Source organism: Myodes glareolus, chromosome 16, assembly GCF_982192425.1.
Source record: "Myodes glareolus chromosome 16, mMyoGla1.1, whole genome shotgun sequence".
In the NCBI taxonomy this organism is placed as follows: Eukaryota; Metazoa; Chordata; class Mammalia; order Rodentia; family Cricetidae; genus Myodes; species Myodes glareolus.
The window spans coordinates 22,006,984-22,022,581 of NC_142041.1; the positions used below are offsets into that span (position 1 = coordinate 22,006,984).

The 15,598-nt window shown below is 42.3% G+C and overlaps 1 long non-coding RNA gene across 1 annotated transcript; it reads right to left on the bottom strand.

Moving 5' to 3' along the window:
- Positions 1-5,377: 5,377 nt before the first annotated feature.
- LOC125391006 (uncharacterized) lies at positions 5,378-10,285 on the bottom strand. The gene is made up of 3 exons (XR_014997282.2): positions 10,170-10,285; positions 9,527-9,586; positions 5,378-6,639 (listed from the first exon to the last, which is right to left on the bottom strand). It is a non-coding gene; the product is annotated as an uncharacterized LOC125391006 (long non-coding RNA).
- Between the last annotated feature and the right edge of the window lie 5,313 nt (positions 10,286-15,598).

Consider the following 15,598-nt stretch of genomic DNA (forward strand, 5'->3'; position numbering starts at 1 on the left):
GGGCTACGAGACCTGGTGGGACAGAAATCTCTGTCAATGAGAGAGAGAAAGAGGGAGAGAGAGACAGAGACAGAGAGACAGAGAGAGACAGAAGGGGGAGGCTTGAAGGCTGGGGAAAGGGGAGAGGAGAACACCATCTCCGTCCATGGTGATTCAGACTTTTTCAAACATGTACCCCAAAGCTCTTCCGAGGCTACTACCTCTAGTTTTAAAGCTACTTCTGTATTTCAGGGACTGTTTATGCATCTCACTGACAGAACCAAATTCTGCCTCCTTGTGTGTAGACTATCACAGCGAAACCTCAGCATGGATTAAAAAAAACGTTCTTGAAGTCCGAGGTCTCAGATGAAAACACAGCAGGGTGGCCGCTGCTGGGGCACTGTTTGCCTTATAGTTGGCCTGCTTCGTAGAGATGAGCTAACGATAGTGGAAAGAAACCTAATCAAACAAATCTCATTATTAACTCCAAAGAAGGGGAGGGAGCAACCTCTAACCCTTTAAGTTCCCACAAGGAGGATATAGCCACAACATATTGCATGGAAATAGTACCTATTCATTTGCAATTGTGTAAGCACTGAATCTGTTTTCAGACCTCAGGGGTCAATGGTTGGGGGTTGAAATAATCAAACTCCCAAATTGCTGGGTCACCAGCACTGGTCCTAGCACAGCCCTTCTTATTTATTTGTCTATTCCCCTTCATTTCCTTTCCTCTATATGTGAACTACCTTTTATATTTGAAGTGCACAGTTTCATTTATATGAGTTCTTTTTCAAATAAATATAATATTATTCACATGAATCTGAAGCTTGCACATGCATTATTTTGCTCCATATCTCATCTCTTCTTTCATTCAGCAGTATTCTTTAGATCCATTCACTATGTGCTTTTGTTCACTTTCCACTTCTATAACAGACTACAATAACAGACTTGGTCATTTAAAATGCACAGAAATTTATTGCTGATGGATCTAGAGGTAGAGAAGTCTGAGGTGGAGAGCCAAGTATCCATCAAGTGGCTTTTTTGCTACTTTGTTCTATGATAGAAGGCAGAGGGTGAAGAGAGAGCAAGAGGATGAACAGGAAGGAAAGGCGCTACTGAACTCATCCTCTATAAGGCACCCAATCCCATAATAATGACATTCATCACTTCATGAGAGCAGTATCTCATAACCCGAGCACCTCTGGGTTCCTGCTTCCCAACACTTACACACTGGGATCAAGTTTCTGACTTGAAATTTTGGAAACACATCCAAACCATAGTGCTGAGCACACGCCTAAGTCATTGCTGCATATTCACAAGCATTCCCTAATCTATATTCATTCTATGTGTTTATTTGGACCCTTATTGAACAACTGGATTGTTTCCAACTTGCAGCTACAATGAGCAAAGTATGGAATTTCTGTAGGGTGTGCATCCTAGGATGCAAGGGAGTTGATGAAGAGACATGCGGTGCTCTCCAGAGTTGATGCCCTGACCTACACTTCTTGCAGGGATAAGCAGTCTTAAATTGGAAAATCTGTCCTAGCTGCCAACCAGCTCCTCACTCCTGGTAGGTCGGAGAAGTGTAGGTAATATTTAGATGTCTGCATATTCACCCATGTTTCAGCATCTTTCTGTTGCTTGTCACCACATGGGTTGTCTTGTTTGAATCAACTGCTTATAGATGTTTAATTTCTAATAGTGATTCACTTGTTCCTTTTAGTCTTGCATGAAATCCTTATAGTCAAGAACTTGGTATCTTTTTGCTTAGAAAACTAAGCAATAAGAGCAAAAGACTACTAATAATGTCTTAAAAACAAAGTGGGTGTCAACGGACGGTGCTGATCAAACTAGAGACCTACATCTAGAAAAATGCAACTAGGCCATTATACCTTTCCCTACACAAAACTTGATTCCAAATGGCTCAAGGACTTCATCAGAAGACCCAATACCTTGACTGGGTTAGAGGAGAAAGTAGAGAGCATGCTTTAAGAGACAGACCCGGGAAAGGACTTTCTGAATAGGATCCCAGCAATGCAAGCATTAAATCAACAGCTGACGAAGGGGACCTCAGGTAGCTAAACTTTTTGCTAGATGGTGTCTAACAAAAGACACCATTACTTCAATAAAGAGACAACTTATAGAGTAGAAAAAATTTATCTTTATTGGCTACACATCTGACAGAGTGTTAAAATATCTACATTATACAAAAAAAAACCACTAACTTACCTCCAAGAAAACAAACAACACAATTAAAAATGAAGGCATGGAATTAAACACAGAGTTCTCAAAAGAAGAAATAGTAATGGAAGAGAGGATTTTTTTTTTAATATTTAAGAGGCTGAAGAGAAGGTCCAGTTCGACAGATACATCACATCACACTTCCTGTCCCTAAGGCAGGGATTATTGTGGAAGGTGATAGAGAGACTGTAAAAGACAGAAGTAGTCGATATCAATGGGAAAAGAAGAATTAAACTCAGGTAATTGCTCTTACATACTAAGACATCTCACTGGCCTGGTGTGGGAAGTCTTTCTGTATACATGTTGCTTTTATTGGTTAATGAATAAAGCTGCTTTCAGCCAATGGTTTAACAGTGTAAATCCAGGTGAGAAATCTGAACAGAGATGTACAGAGAGAGTAGGTGGAGTCAGGGAAGTCATGTAGCCATGGCAGGAGACAGATGTCGGAAACCAGAAGGAACCTTACTGGTAAGCCACGACCTCATGGTGATGCGCAGATTAAAGGAAATGGCTTAGTTTAGAATATAAGAGCTAGCTAGCAATACATTTGAGCTATTGGCCAGACAGTATTATAAACAATAAAGTTTCTGTGTGATTATTTTGAGTCTGCATGGCCGGGGACAAATGAACAGCCTCTGACTATATTGGCCCAAGAATCGGGATTTTAAATTGCAATGTGTGCATATTCGTGTGTGTGTGTGTGTGTGTGTGTGTGTGTGTGTGTGTGTGTGTGTGTGAAATCAAACTACAAGGGCAATCATGAGAGGGAACAGATCTTCTGTGGTAGGAAGCTGAAGGCAGGACTCACTAGAGGATGGAAGAGAACTAGAGGCCCTGCCAGAGAGCACAGGGGCACAGTGAAGAGATGAATGTGACAACCAAGCATGACACACATCTATGAAAATGTCACAGTGAGGGCTTGGAAGTTAGCTCAGGGGGTAAAGTGCTTCTGCGCAAAAAATGAGAGCCCGAGTTCCATCTGCGGATCTCACAGAAAAGGACTGTGCAGTGGTGAGCATTTGCAACCCTGGCACTGAGGAGGCAGAGACTGGCAGGTCCCTAGGGCTTGCTGGTCAACCAGGCCAGCTAAATAGGCAGATTGGGGGCCAATGAAAGACTCTCACACAAAACAAAGTGGATGGCATCAGAGGAACAACACTCGGAAGTTGGCTTCTGGCTTCCACATTAACGCACAGAGTGGGGGAGAGAGGGGAGAGAGGGAGAGAGGAAGGGAGGGAGAAAGAGAGGGAAGGAGAAAGGAAGGAAGGAAAGAAGGAAGGAAGGAAGGAAGGAAGGAAGGAAGGAAGGAAGGAAGGAAGGAAGGAAGGAAGGAAGGAAGGAAGGAAGGAAAGAAGGAAGGGAGAAAACTATACACACAACACACCGGCACATGTACAAACTACCATGTTTGTACTGAGTCCCAGGACTTTTTTTTTTAATACTAAAACAGAAGTGCTGGGGAGATGGCTCAGTGATAAAACCACCCATCCTGTAAGCATGAGGACCACACTGCTGACCCCAGAACCCATGCCAATCCTAGTGAGTGACAGCTCACCTGCAATTCCAGCACTCAGCAGGCAGGGATCCCTGTAGCAAACTTGCTGACCAGACTAGCAGAACCTGTTAGGCCTGGGTTCATTTAAGAGCTCTTACCTCAATAAATAAGGTAGAGAACGGTGGCAAAAGAGTCCCAGTGTCGTTCTCAGGCCTCTGTAGGCAAGTGCACATATGTACACACACACACACACACACACACACACACACACACACACACACGAGAGAGAAGGGGGAGGGAATAGAAAGGAAATGAAAAGGAAACATTAATTCAAGTATGTGTGTTAGATGGAGAAAACACAAATATAAGAGATTGCCAGGAAAATCAGGGACAAAAATAAAAGAAGGAATCAAAAAACAAGAGAGAGCCAGAAACTTAAAAGATTGCCTTTCTCCATTCTATAGCTTGTAAAATGACTTGACTTTTTAGGCTATGTGTTCTCGTGATGTTTATAAAAATACATCTTTAAAACTGTCTTTCCAGATGTAAAGACACTGCAGCAGCTTAAATCTCTGTGCGTTAACTGCTCTCAGCGCATCAAAGGAGGCATTTCCCTTCCAGTAAGAAACTGTTGGTGCAGAGGGCTAACATACATCGTTGCATGTTTTCCTTATCCATTACTGAACAAGTCTTGGACTTACGCCTAAATTCCAGTTTATAATGGTATCCAAAAGCATTTACATTTCAGGGGTTTGGAGCGTGAACTGTCAGGCAGGATGGAAGAGACACAAGGCACATAGACACAAGCCTATGCCTGAAGGCCCTTGCTTAAGGATGTGCATGGCCCGAGGCAAGCCAACTTCCCTCTCAGAACCTCAGTTTCTGCATCTTTGCAGTTAAATGATGAGTCAGTACTTCGTGGGAAGTCTGGGTTTTAATGAGAAAGCCCTCCTATCATGCCTGGCTCATAGCAAGCACTTGGTAAATGACAGCCGTAAGCTTGTGAGAGCTACACTGTGAAGCTTCTTCCAGCTTCATCTTGGCCCTCCAGTTTGAAATTCTCCCTTCTGTTCCCATACTCTTTACTCTTAAGTCAGACCATTAGCAAGTTTTGTTTGCTTGTAAGGTTAGATAAGGTCTCTAGGTAGTCCCATCTGGTCTACAGGTCACTCTATAGACCATGCATATAGACCATGTTAGACTCAAACTTGAGATTTGATCCTCTTGCCTCTGCTCCAATATTTCTGCTTCTTACATAATTACACTGAAGAACAAAGCCTCAGCCTCTAAGTCCTAGATCCGTTAACTCCAAGTCCAGCTGCAAGCCTTGAGCAGCAATTCATGTGCATCTCCTAAGCCTCCATATTTGCAATGATAAAATGAGAAACAAAAAGCATGAAAGTGTCCAGGACGATGGTGAAGGGTGTGTAGATGTTCAAAAAGCTGGTGGGTGATCTCCGGTCCCGATGCATACCGTCCACTAAGCCAAACGCCCCATATTCTTTCACTAGCCCATGGGAACATTTTTTGAATATTTAAGTTTCCTCTGCCCTCCAAAAGGATGCCTGAAAGATGTAAATGTTCTAGATATAAAGGATTACACAGAAATTTTCAACCCTTTTGCTTCATACTGTGTCAAATAATTGGATTTACACGGTGATCTGAGGTGTCAAACTGTCCAGGTTACTTTAATTGAATTAATTTCCAATGAGCTTTGCAATACTTGGCAAGGTCTTACACATTTGTCTAATATGATCAAACCAGCATTTAAGAAATTGCTAGTGAAACTCAAAATATTTTTGTGAGTCTTGTTCATCTTTCAAAAACAATCCAAATCCTAAAACTTCAAATGTATGAAACATCTAAAGCTGCCGTCCCCAAAGGATCCTGATCCCAAAAGACACTTCCAGAGGGTCTTCCCAAGGGGCTTGAAATGGCTGTTTTACAAAACTCTTCCAGGCACACAAATCGTCAGGAACACAGCAATTGCCCAAGTCTAGAAGACTCGGCTGGAACAATATCCCGACTCCCAGCTGCCTGCTTGACACCCGTTTTCAAAGTGAACAGGAGATCCGTTTAAATCACCACGCTCCTTCCTGAGCCGTCTCTTTCCCTTTCATCCTCCCCGCTGCTCTGGTGTCCTGTCGGGGAGAAGATGTAGGGCTCTCTAAATAGTTGAGTTCAGCAATCTTCTAAAATGCTGATGCAGCTCCCATGGCTAAGAGAATGCAATATTTCTGCGACAACTTTCCATAATCCCAGGGGCGGCTCTCTTAGGTCAGCAGAGGTGAGCGCGGTTCCCTGTCAACTGGAAGAGATTACGCCAGGTTTCATTTGTAGCTAGGAAGAATCCCCCCCACACACCTTTTCTTTTATACCTGAATAAATCTACAACTAGCACCAAATTCTTAAAGACATCACAGCATTTCTCTTCCGTCCTCTTCTCTGGTGTCATCTCCCACACGCCTGGCTGATGACTACAAATACATTGTTGTCAGCCGTTCAAGCACACACAAAATTGTTTTGATGCTGTGGTCCATGGAACTGAATTCAATCTTAGGTAGCTATTATAAACCACAAAGATATAGACAGACCTTTTTATTTGTAAAGCACCTGGGCATACATATCTGTTCTTTCCAAAAACAGTAGAGCGAATGCCACCCTCTTGATACAAACAGGAAATAACTGGATGTGGTCCCCCTTGCGGACACTTCCCCAGAGGCTGCCTCTAGACAGGAGGCAACGCTTTGATGAGCTCTGAACACTACAGCAGGGTCGGGGAGCACCGCCGGTCAGGGTGCCCTGAGGTCCCAGTCACACCTGTGTCGTCTTTCTCAGACAATGCAAGAGCACACGACCACATAGAGGGATGACAGGAATGAATCAACAGTCAGCATTCCGAAAGCTCGATCTGTGTAGGGCTCCTGTAGGAAGACAAGGATGTAATTCAGTTATAAACGGAAAGCACCCCTGCTGTGGGCCAGCACTCTGCTTGTTTTCCATGCATGTGTCCCTTAGTGCTCCCGGCAAGTCAGTGCAGTCGTGGTTGCCCTTGTTCCCACTTCTCAAACGAGGAAATGGGTGATTAAGCCACTTATCCAGGTGGCGTCACAGCCTTCACGCCACTCCCTCTGCTCTCCACTTCTCACCACTATCCAATCTGCTTCATGGTTTGTTGGTTTGTTTGTTTGTTTGTTTGTTTGTTTGTTTGTTTTTAACCCCCAAAAGCAAAAGAGCCAAGAGCAACACTTGAAGCTCCAGATCCCAAACTCGAGTAAATTTATCAACATGATCTTAGGCTTGGAAAGCAGGACTGTTTTCAGTCCTCAGACCAAACTGGAAGCATCCATCACATGGCCAGATAGGGAAAGAATTCACTTCAGCACTTCTACTTCATTCTGATCATCGTGATTTCCTGTAGCCCAGAACATACCCACAGTCAGGAACCATCCTGAGAAATCTTTGTTCTCCACTCCTAGGGGCCACTAGCCACCCAGTTGAGGTTGTCTGAGCACCCTGAAGAAACTACGGTGTGCTGGAGAGTTAAAGATGGACAGAACCATCTTTTTCACTGGGGAGGCAGCTCTGAGGTTTTTGTCAGGCAGAAGACAACCCAACCATTGCTTTCCACCGTTATCATACCATGGTAAGGGTGGGGGCCTATGGCTGGCCAGAAGTGAAAACAAAGTACTCACAAAGAATGGTGGGCTGTGAGTCATCAACATGACAGTGCTGAACTGGGCTTTAGAGACTGTGTAGGAGCTGACCATGGTGTCAGGGAGAGAAGAGGGGTCCTGGGCAAAGGATGGCCACGGTAGGGCGGGAACATAGTGAGAACTGGGTAGAAAGAAATCACATGCTGTAAACTAAGAGCACAGATGTTGTAAAAGGAGCGGTGCCAATTGTTGTAAAAGGAGCAGCGGACCGCTTCCTGCAGCCCAGCTCCTGGCTAGCTTTACCCAAAGTAATTACATGGAAACTATATTCATTTAAACATTGCCTGGCCCATTAGTTCTGGCCTCTTATTGGTTAACTCTCACATCTTGACTAACCCATTTCTAATAATCTGTATGTCACCACGAGGTCGTGGCTTACTGGTATGAGTCTAGCCAGCGTCCGTCTGGGGAAGGGGAATCATGGCATCTGCCTGACTCTACTTTTTTTCTCCCAGCATTTTGTTCTGCCTACTACACCCATCTGTGTTCTGACCTATCAGGCCAAGCAGTTTCTTTATTAGTTAACCAATGAAAACAACACATAGAAAGAAGACCCACCTACATCACACAGAACCTTAATTTGCTGTAACACAATGAGAGTTACAGTGTCGCTGTCTGTGAGTCAAGCTGGGATCTTACAGTTGCTGAGTCTCCAAAGGAGAAGCCAACAAACTTCAGTCTTTGGACTCCAAACCCCATCTCTTCCCAATGCTTTAAACCTCCATAGGGAGGTTGACAAAGCTCAAGAAAGGATTTCAGAGACAAGATTTCAATTTAATTCTAAGACCTTCCGTTTGGTGCTCTACAAATAAGAACAGTTGCATGCTCCGGGCAACTTCTCTGGGTCAGCCACTTGGTTCTCTCTAAGGTGCCTTTCTTGAGGCATGCATACAAAGTCTGAAGTCGGAATTCAGGCTATTGTCCCATTGCTCATTGGCCCTTTTAATCTGCTAGGGCTAATGTTGTTCTGTCAAGGTTTTGATCATATCTGTTCTCAGTTATTGACTTACATCTTTCCTGCTGCACAAAGACTTTTGTAGCCATTCATATAACAGACTGAAAAGACAGAATATTTGTGTTTTTAAAAAATCATCAAGACAGCTCTTCTCATTAAAACCAGAGGCGAGCTAAGGGACAAATAGGAGAAGGTTCAACAATTGGTAGGCTCTCTGCTGAAGCTCTGTTTGAGTTGTAAATTTTGTCATGTTTCCCAACAGCCAAGGCGAGATCAGCAAACTCATCAGTAATAGTTCTTTCTACCCACAAGAACTCTCAGGAGGTTCTCAGAAGATGCAGCTATTTTCCTAGCATACTTAACTCTAAATGTTTCTTATGAAGTGCCCTACATGGGACTCTGGGAAATGCAGGGACTAATATTAACAATGAGGTTCTTGTATATCCTTCATGTCCAGTAGAGGACTGCATCCAGCAATCTTCTCTTTTACCAAGCTGAACTGCGACTTGAATGTTTAGCATTTTCTGGCCATCTGCTTCTCATTCCCATAGGTTCCCTTAATCAGGGCACTAGCAACTCCTCTCTCTCTCTCTCTCTCTCTCTCTCTCTCTCTCTCTCTCTTCTTTCTTCCCTCTTTCATCCTTCTCTCTGTACTTCCCTAATTCTTTCACTGTAACCCTGTGTCTGTCTATCTTCCTCTCTTTAAATTCTTCTGTGACCCACAGGGTATTTCACAACGGATGCCTCCTTTGCTTCCACTTGTCGGCGACATATTTTTCAAATTAGCACTTGGTAGCTTTGGGGGAAACCCAGACACTGTTGGGAAGTGAGTGAGAGGCCAACTGAAAAAAAAGAGAGAGAGAAAAAAAACAGAAAAGAAAAAAAAGTCTGTTCCTTTCTCAGCTCATTATAAATTTGCAATACAAGCAAAGACAAATAAACAGCTAGATTCTGCAACCGATATAAAAGCCCTTTAGTTGGACAAGGCACCAAAGCCTAGTCTGCCATCAGATCCCGTGCTATTTACAGGCTGGAAGCTAATTCTCATTCAGAATATCAGGGCATATCAGCTTTTATCCCCTCCTCTTTATCCCCCTCCTTCATTTTTTTCTCCTCCCTCCCTTTCCCAATTGCTCTCACCTCTTTTTTCTGCTTTTCTCGTCTCCTCTTCCTCCTCACTGTCTTCACTCCCATTATTGCCTGAGCAATAACAAGAGGCAGACAGACCACAGATGAATAGCTTACTCGGCATAGGAGACCCAGAATTCCCTCCTGCACAGGAAGCCACACCTGCCTCTGGTCTCTGAGAAATGCCTGCTTCCGATACTACACTTTTAGCTCCTTGGGTTGTTTCCTTGCTCCTGCTAGTAAAGGACCACAAGAAATCCAGCTGATCCTCACTAGCAAATGAGACAACATATACTCTTGCGAAGGCCTGTGCTGTAACTCTGTTCCTCCCCTTGTGAGGGCTGCCTCCACCCCGACTTGACTAAGTACTAAAGCACCCCACGGTGAGCTCTGGTCCTGGCAATTGCTAACAGAGTCCTAGGGAAAGTCCTCTGAAGCTTCCAAACCCTTGCTGTCTCCTATAGGTAATATGGATGATATCCTTGTAACTAGAGAACTGGAAGTCAAAATTAGGACTCTTCTGTCACCACAGAGCACTATGCAAATTTCAGTTGCTGTGGAAACCAGAAGTAGCCACCTTGCAAACTCTTCAGCTGACAATGGATGGTCTGAGTCCCCAGCTCGGGCACTGCATCTCACCCTGACATTGACTCACCAGCTGGATTTCTCTAAGCCTCAATTTCCCATAGTGACTGCGTTGACATAGGAAGTCACCTCAGAGCACAGGGCTGTTGGAGTCAAACGAGACAAAGCCTCAGGAAGGACTTTGCCATCTGTAAAATGCTAGACAAACACTAGCTGTAGTTTTCTTACGCAAGATCCAAAAGGCCCATGCTGTCACCAGCTTTGGGCCGTCACCCTTGGCGAGCTCTCGGCTGAGTTTATCACATTCCCTACAAGCTGTTGTCTCCTGCTGACAAATATCTAATTCTTTTCTCAATAACCAAGTTCCCTGAGTGGAGCCCGGCAATCTTCAGGGGAAATTAATCTCTTCCTGTCTTTGGGGTACTTCTTCTAGTCAGGGCAAAGAATAATTGACTAACGCGGCTGGAGGAGGGCAGAGTACAGTGGAAACGATGCCAGTCTTGAAGGGTGAAGATCCGTCTCAGATGCCAGAGTTGGCTGCGTGATCCTTGGGATCTTGGCTCCTCTAACCCTTGGCTTTTCTTCCTGGGAAATGGGTTCATTAATAAAACTATTTTCATCCAAACTCTTGAAGGAAGATTGAAGAAGATCAAGCCTGTTCACAATGACACACAGAGAGAAACACACACACTTTATTATCACTATTACCTGGCAGGGCACCTTAATGCTCCAGATAGGTACCTTACTGAATATGACCATGGGCCAGGTACTATATATGATACTATATGCTACTGCATCTAGTTTTTACAGGAGACCAGATCTCACCCTGTGAATTTGCCACCTCGGTCGCTTCCCTTTTACTGACAACAACATGGAAGCTGAGAAGGGAAGGGAAGTAAGTTATAAGAAAGTACTGGTCTCAGGATGGCCAGATTCTTTAATTCCAAGTTTATAGTCTTTCTATTGCTGTCTGATACAGATTGCTCTAACTTCTCAAGGCTCAACTCTGGGAGGAACAGACTTTCAAATATGCTTTCTTCTCACAGTTGACTTTCGGTACATATTTTCTTACATGGCTTCCCCCAGAGGCAGACTGTCAGGACAAAGACTTGATTGTTAGTAGTTTGACAGAGACTCCAGGGACCCTTCAGAGGGCCAGAAGATAGTCAATGGGGTTTTCTTGCAAGCATAAAAGCTTGTTGGAGACAAGTTTTAGAATTATCCCTTTCCTCTGAGTGAAGAGCTAGTATTTACACACAAGTTCTGGGTCGTGGTTTGTAGACTTCTTGCCCTGCAATGGAGCAGAGTAAACACTCATAAACATACATACCTTCATGAACATACACATCTTCATATACTCCATGAGGCAGGGAAGGTCTTCCAAGCAAGAAACACAGATGCTGGAAAGCCACAGCATGACAATACATAAGTGAACGAAGACCGCGTGAACAAGCAAACGTAAGAATGATGAGGGAAGAGTAGAAGAACAAAGAGAGAGGAAATAAAAGTAAAGAAAATTACTAAAGTACTGCCTTACGGATTTGATAGGCTCAAGTTCTTCTTATGCTATAATATCATACATTAGAGGTCTAAGGCAGACCAGGTTATTGTTCCAACCTTTCATTCTCTATACACTAATAGGATTATAAAGCCACACCTTCTACCATGGAATTTCTAGTGCCACCCCACTTTGACTGTGATGCGCTTCCTTGTTCTTTGGCCATGTGACTTGCTTTATTTAAGTGGATGGCAATAGGTGTGTGTGTGTGTGTGTGCGCGCGTGCGCATGCGCGCAGGCTCCAAAGGATTTGCTTATTAGGGCTTGAATTGCTGCACCTTATGCAAGAGTTCTCCTGATGATTTTCAAAGACAGATATGCTACTCCCACAAGGCCAGCCTAGACAAGCTAACCCCAGGCAGTTCCAAACTCATGGGTCAACCCAGATCAGTCAGCCAGCTCAACTTAGGCTACAACGACTGAGCTAAACCACATACTCACGAGGGGAAAAAAAAAAAATGCTACTGTCATATAACATTGAGGTTTTGGTTGGTTTGAGGCTGTGAAGTCATGGGGAACTACTGTGAAAACTACTGCTATTTTCTCTGGTAGCATCAACTATTCCTCTTTAAAATAAAATTCAAACCATGTTTTGCTGGTGAAGGCTTCTTGTTCATTCCTGGCCGCTCAGACCCGAAATAATAACACAGAAACTATACTATTTACAACACTGCTTGGCCTATTCGCTTATGCATATTTCTATCTCACTCTTATATCTTAAATTAACCAATTTCTATTATTTTATATTTTACCATAAGGTGTGTGGCCTACCGGCAAGGTCCTAGCTGACAGCCTGCATCCATCTTCTCTGGTGACTCCATGGCTTCTTTCTCTCTGCATACTCACACTCTCTCTCTCTAGGTATCTAGATAGATAGATAGATAGATAGATAGATAGATAGATAGATAGATAGATAGATAGATTATATATCTGTTTATTATATAGATAATAGATAGATACCTATATATTATATATAAATATTATCTATATTTATTATATAGATGATAGGTAGGTAGATAGATAGATAGATAGATAGATAGATAGATAGATAGATAGATAGATAGATATAAATAACCTGGCTATATTCTGTTAAGCCATTGGCCAAAAGCAGCTTCCTTATTCATTAACCAATAAAAGCAACACATACACAGAAGGACTTCCCATACCAATGTTTTCTTTGGGTCATTACTTGAAATTGCTTGTTTACTTGCCATGAGTTATCATGCCATCACTGAGCTGTGAACATCAGAATTTCAGAAACCTTGACTCTGTTACTGAGCCAAATACCATAGGAGTTTAATATAATATTTACCATATGGTAGGTAACAAGTGAGTATTTGTTGATTATTAATCAACTTTATTCTCCATGCTGCATATATTCAAAATGCTATTCCAATTATATTCAACTCCTTGAAGGTAAGCACACACACACACACACAACTGTAATGGAGTCCTCTTACAGAAAGAGAGGAACAATTAATTCTCAGTGAAGAAGTTAAAGAAAGTTTAGTTTTGTTTTTGTAATAATGTCATCGGAGTAACTGTTTGGCAATTTAGAATGAGCAGAGGTTCTCTTGACAGAGAACCGAAGAGACAGCAATCTCATTCGAAGGGACAAGTGTGTGATACAAGAAAACCTACTACTGCTTGAAGTAAAACAAAGGTATATAGGGAAACATAGGCGGCCCTGGGCTGAGAATGGCCGTAAGGGACAGGCTATGAGACTTGTATGTTGTCCTTATAAAACAGTGAAGATTGAGAAATTTTAAATGAGGAAGAGGGAATCTTCACTTTCAAGGTTCTGTGGAGAAATATCCATGTATAAAAGCCATAGGATTAGGAATCCCCAGGAATCTGTTTCCTGGTCTTAAAAATCCCTGCAGGGTTAGATAAAGAAACCTAGCAGACGCCAGATAATCAAGATCCAGAAATCATAAATGCAAAGACCTAGTTAATGTTATTTTGATAGGAAATACCAGTTTTAGATAGTTAGTACCATACTCACCAAGTTTCACTAAACTTTCTTTCAATATGATTAAAACCTGGGTGATAGAATTGGCACTGTGAGAAACCAAAACACACACAAAGAGAATAAAGCATATTCTTAAGAACTCAAAACAATGCTGGAAAGATAGCTCAGTGGTTAAGATCACTGCTGCCCTTGTCGTGGACCCAGGTTCAATTCTCAACACTTATAGGGTAGCTTACAATGCTTTGTAACTCTAGTCTCAGGGCATCTGATGCCCTCTTCTGGCCTCTGAGGGTACCAAGAATCAATGCACTACACACACGTTCATGCAGGCAAACACTTGCACACTAAAATTAAATAAAAAGAATCTTTTTTTAGAAAAAGAGTTCAATGCTCCTGATGGCACTAGGATATATAAAGAGGTGTTGTAAAGAGAGAGGAGTTAGGTGGGGTTTCTGTTTGTTTGTTTTTAATTAATTTGGGGGGTAGGCTGCAGGGGTATGGAGCAGATATGGAGGGACTAGAAGGTGAGCAGTATTAGAGTGCATGATGTGAAATTTCCAAAAAGTCGATAAAGAATTATGTGTTTAAAAAAATAACTCCAAGGAAAACTGCAACGCTTGTAAATAAATAATAAAGATGAAAATATTTATGCAACTTAAGAATAAAAGATGAAATAAAATAAAATTGTTTGCCAGATGGAGGTGACACGCTCTTTTAATCCCAGCACTCAGGTGGCAGAAGCCCGCAAATCTCTGAGTCTGAGGTCAGCCTGATCCAAAGAGCTTGTTTCAGGGCAGTCAAGGCTATACAGACCCTATCTGAAAATAAAATAAAAACTAATAGATGATTCCAGAAATCATTTTTAGTTTTGCTGCTTTTGTTCTCAGTTTGCATTGGTTTGGTTGGGCTGGGTTTGGTTTGGCTGGATTAGGTTTGGTTTGGTTGGGTTGGGTTGGATTTGGTTTGGTTTGGTTGGGTTGCGTTGGGTTTGGTTTGGTTGGGTTGGGTTGGGTTGGGTTGGGTTGGGTTGGGTTGGGTTGGGTTGGGTTGGATTTGGTTTGGTTAGGTTGGGCTGGGTTGGGTTAGATTGGGTTTGGTTTGGACTGGTTTGTTTGGGTTTGTTTGGGCTTGGTTTGGTTTCCTTCTGTTGGATTAAGCTGGGTTGGGTTTGGTTGGGTTTGCTTGTGTTTGGGGTTTGTTTCAGAGTAAAACCAGGTTGCTTTATAAACCAGGCACGTTCTCTACCACTGTGCCACATCTTTGAGGTTCCAGAAATATTGAGGAAAGAAAGATAGAGACATTACTGAAGAAAACTTGTAAAAGCAAAAGAGAATGTTTTTCTTTTTCAGAATATTTTATCTAAGAAAAATGTTTAAATCCAACTGAGATATCTATAATCTTTGTGAATTACATATTAGAGGAAAATAATTCCAAAAATATTCAAGAGATAAAAGAAGTTTGAAAAACACAAAATTTAGACTAGCCTCGGAATTTCTCTGTAATAGAAAATATCTGAAGAATTTAAGGCAAAATCTATAAAAGTTTGAGAAGAAAACATTGTGAAATAAAAGAGTCTAAACTAGGCATGACGACATTAACCTTTAGCCCCAATGCACCCAGAGGCAGATTTCTGCAAATTCAAAGTCAGTCTGGTCTACATTGTGAGTTCTGGGACAGTCAGGGTTGTGTAGAGAGTCCCTGTCTGAAAAAAAAAATGATAATAATCTAGAGTCTAGGGAAATAATTTTCCACATGTGATTCTTATCCTGTGTTAGACTCAAATATTAAAAGTGGCTCCTAATTGATTATCTTCCTACCTAGATATATGCCTCCAGTTTATCTAACATACCTTTTATGTTCTGATCCTAGTTCTTTGAGGGAAAACTATTGCAGCTACTCTTATTGTTCTAGTAATGCATAAACCTCAGGAGTCAGATACTAGGGTATAAACATGATAGAGCCATGGAGC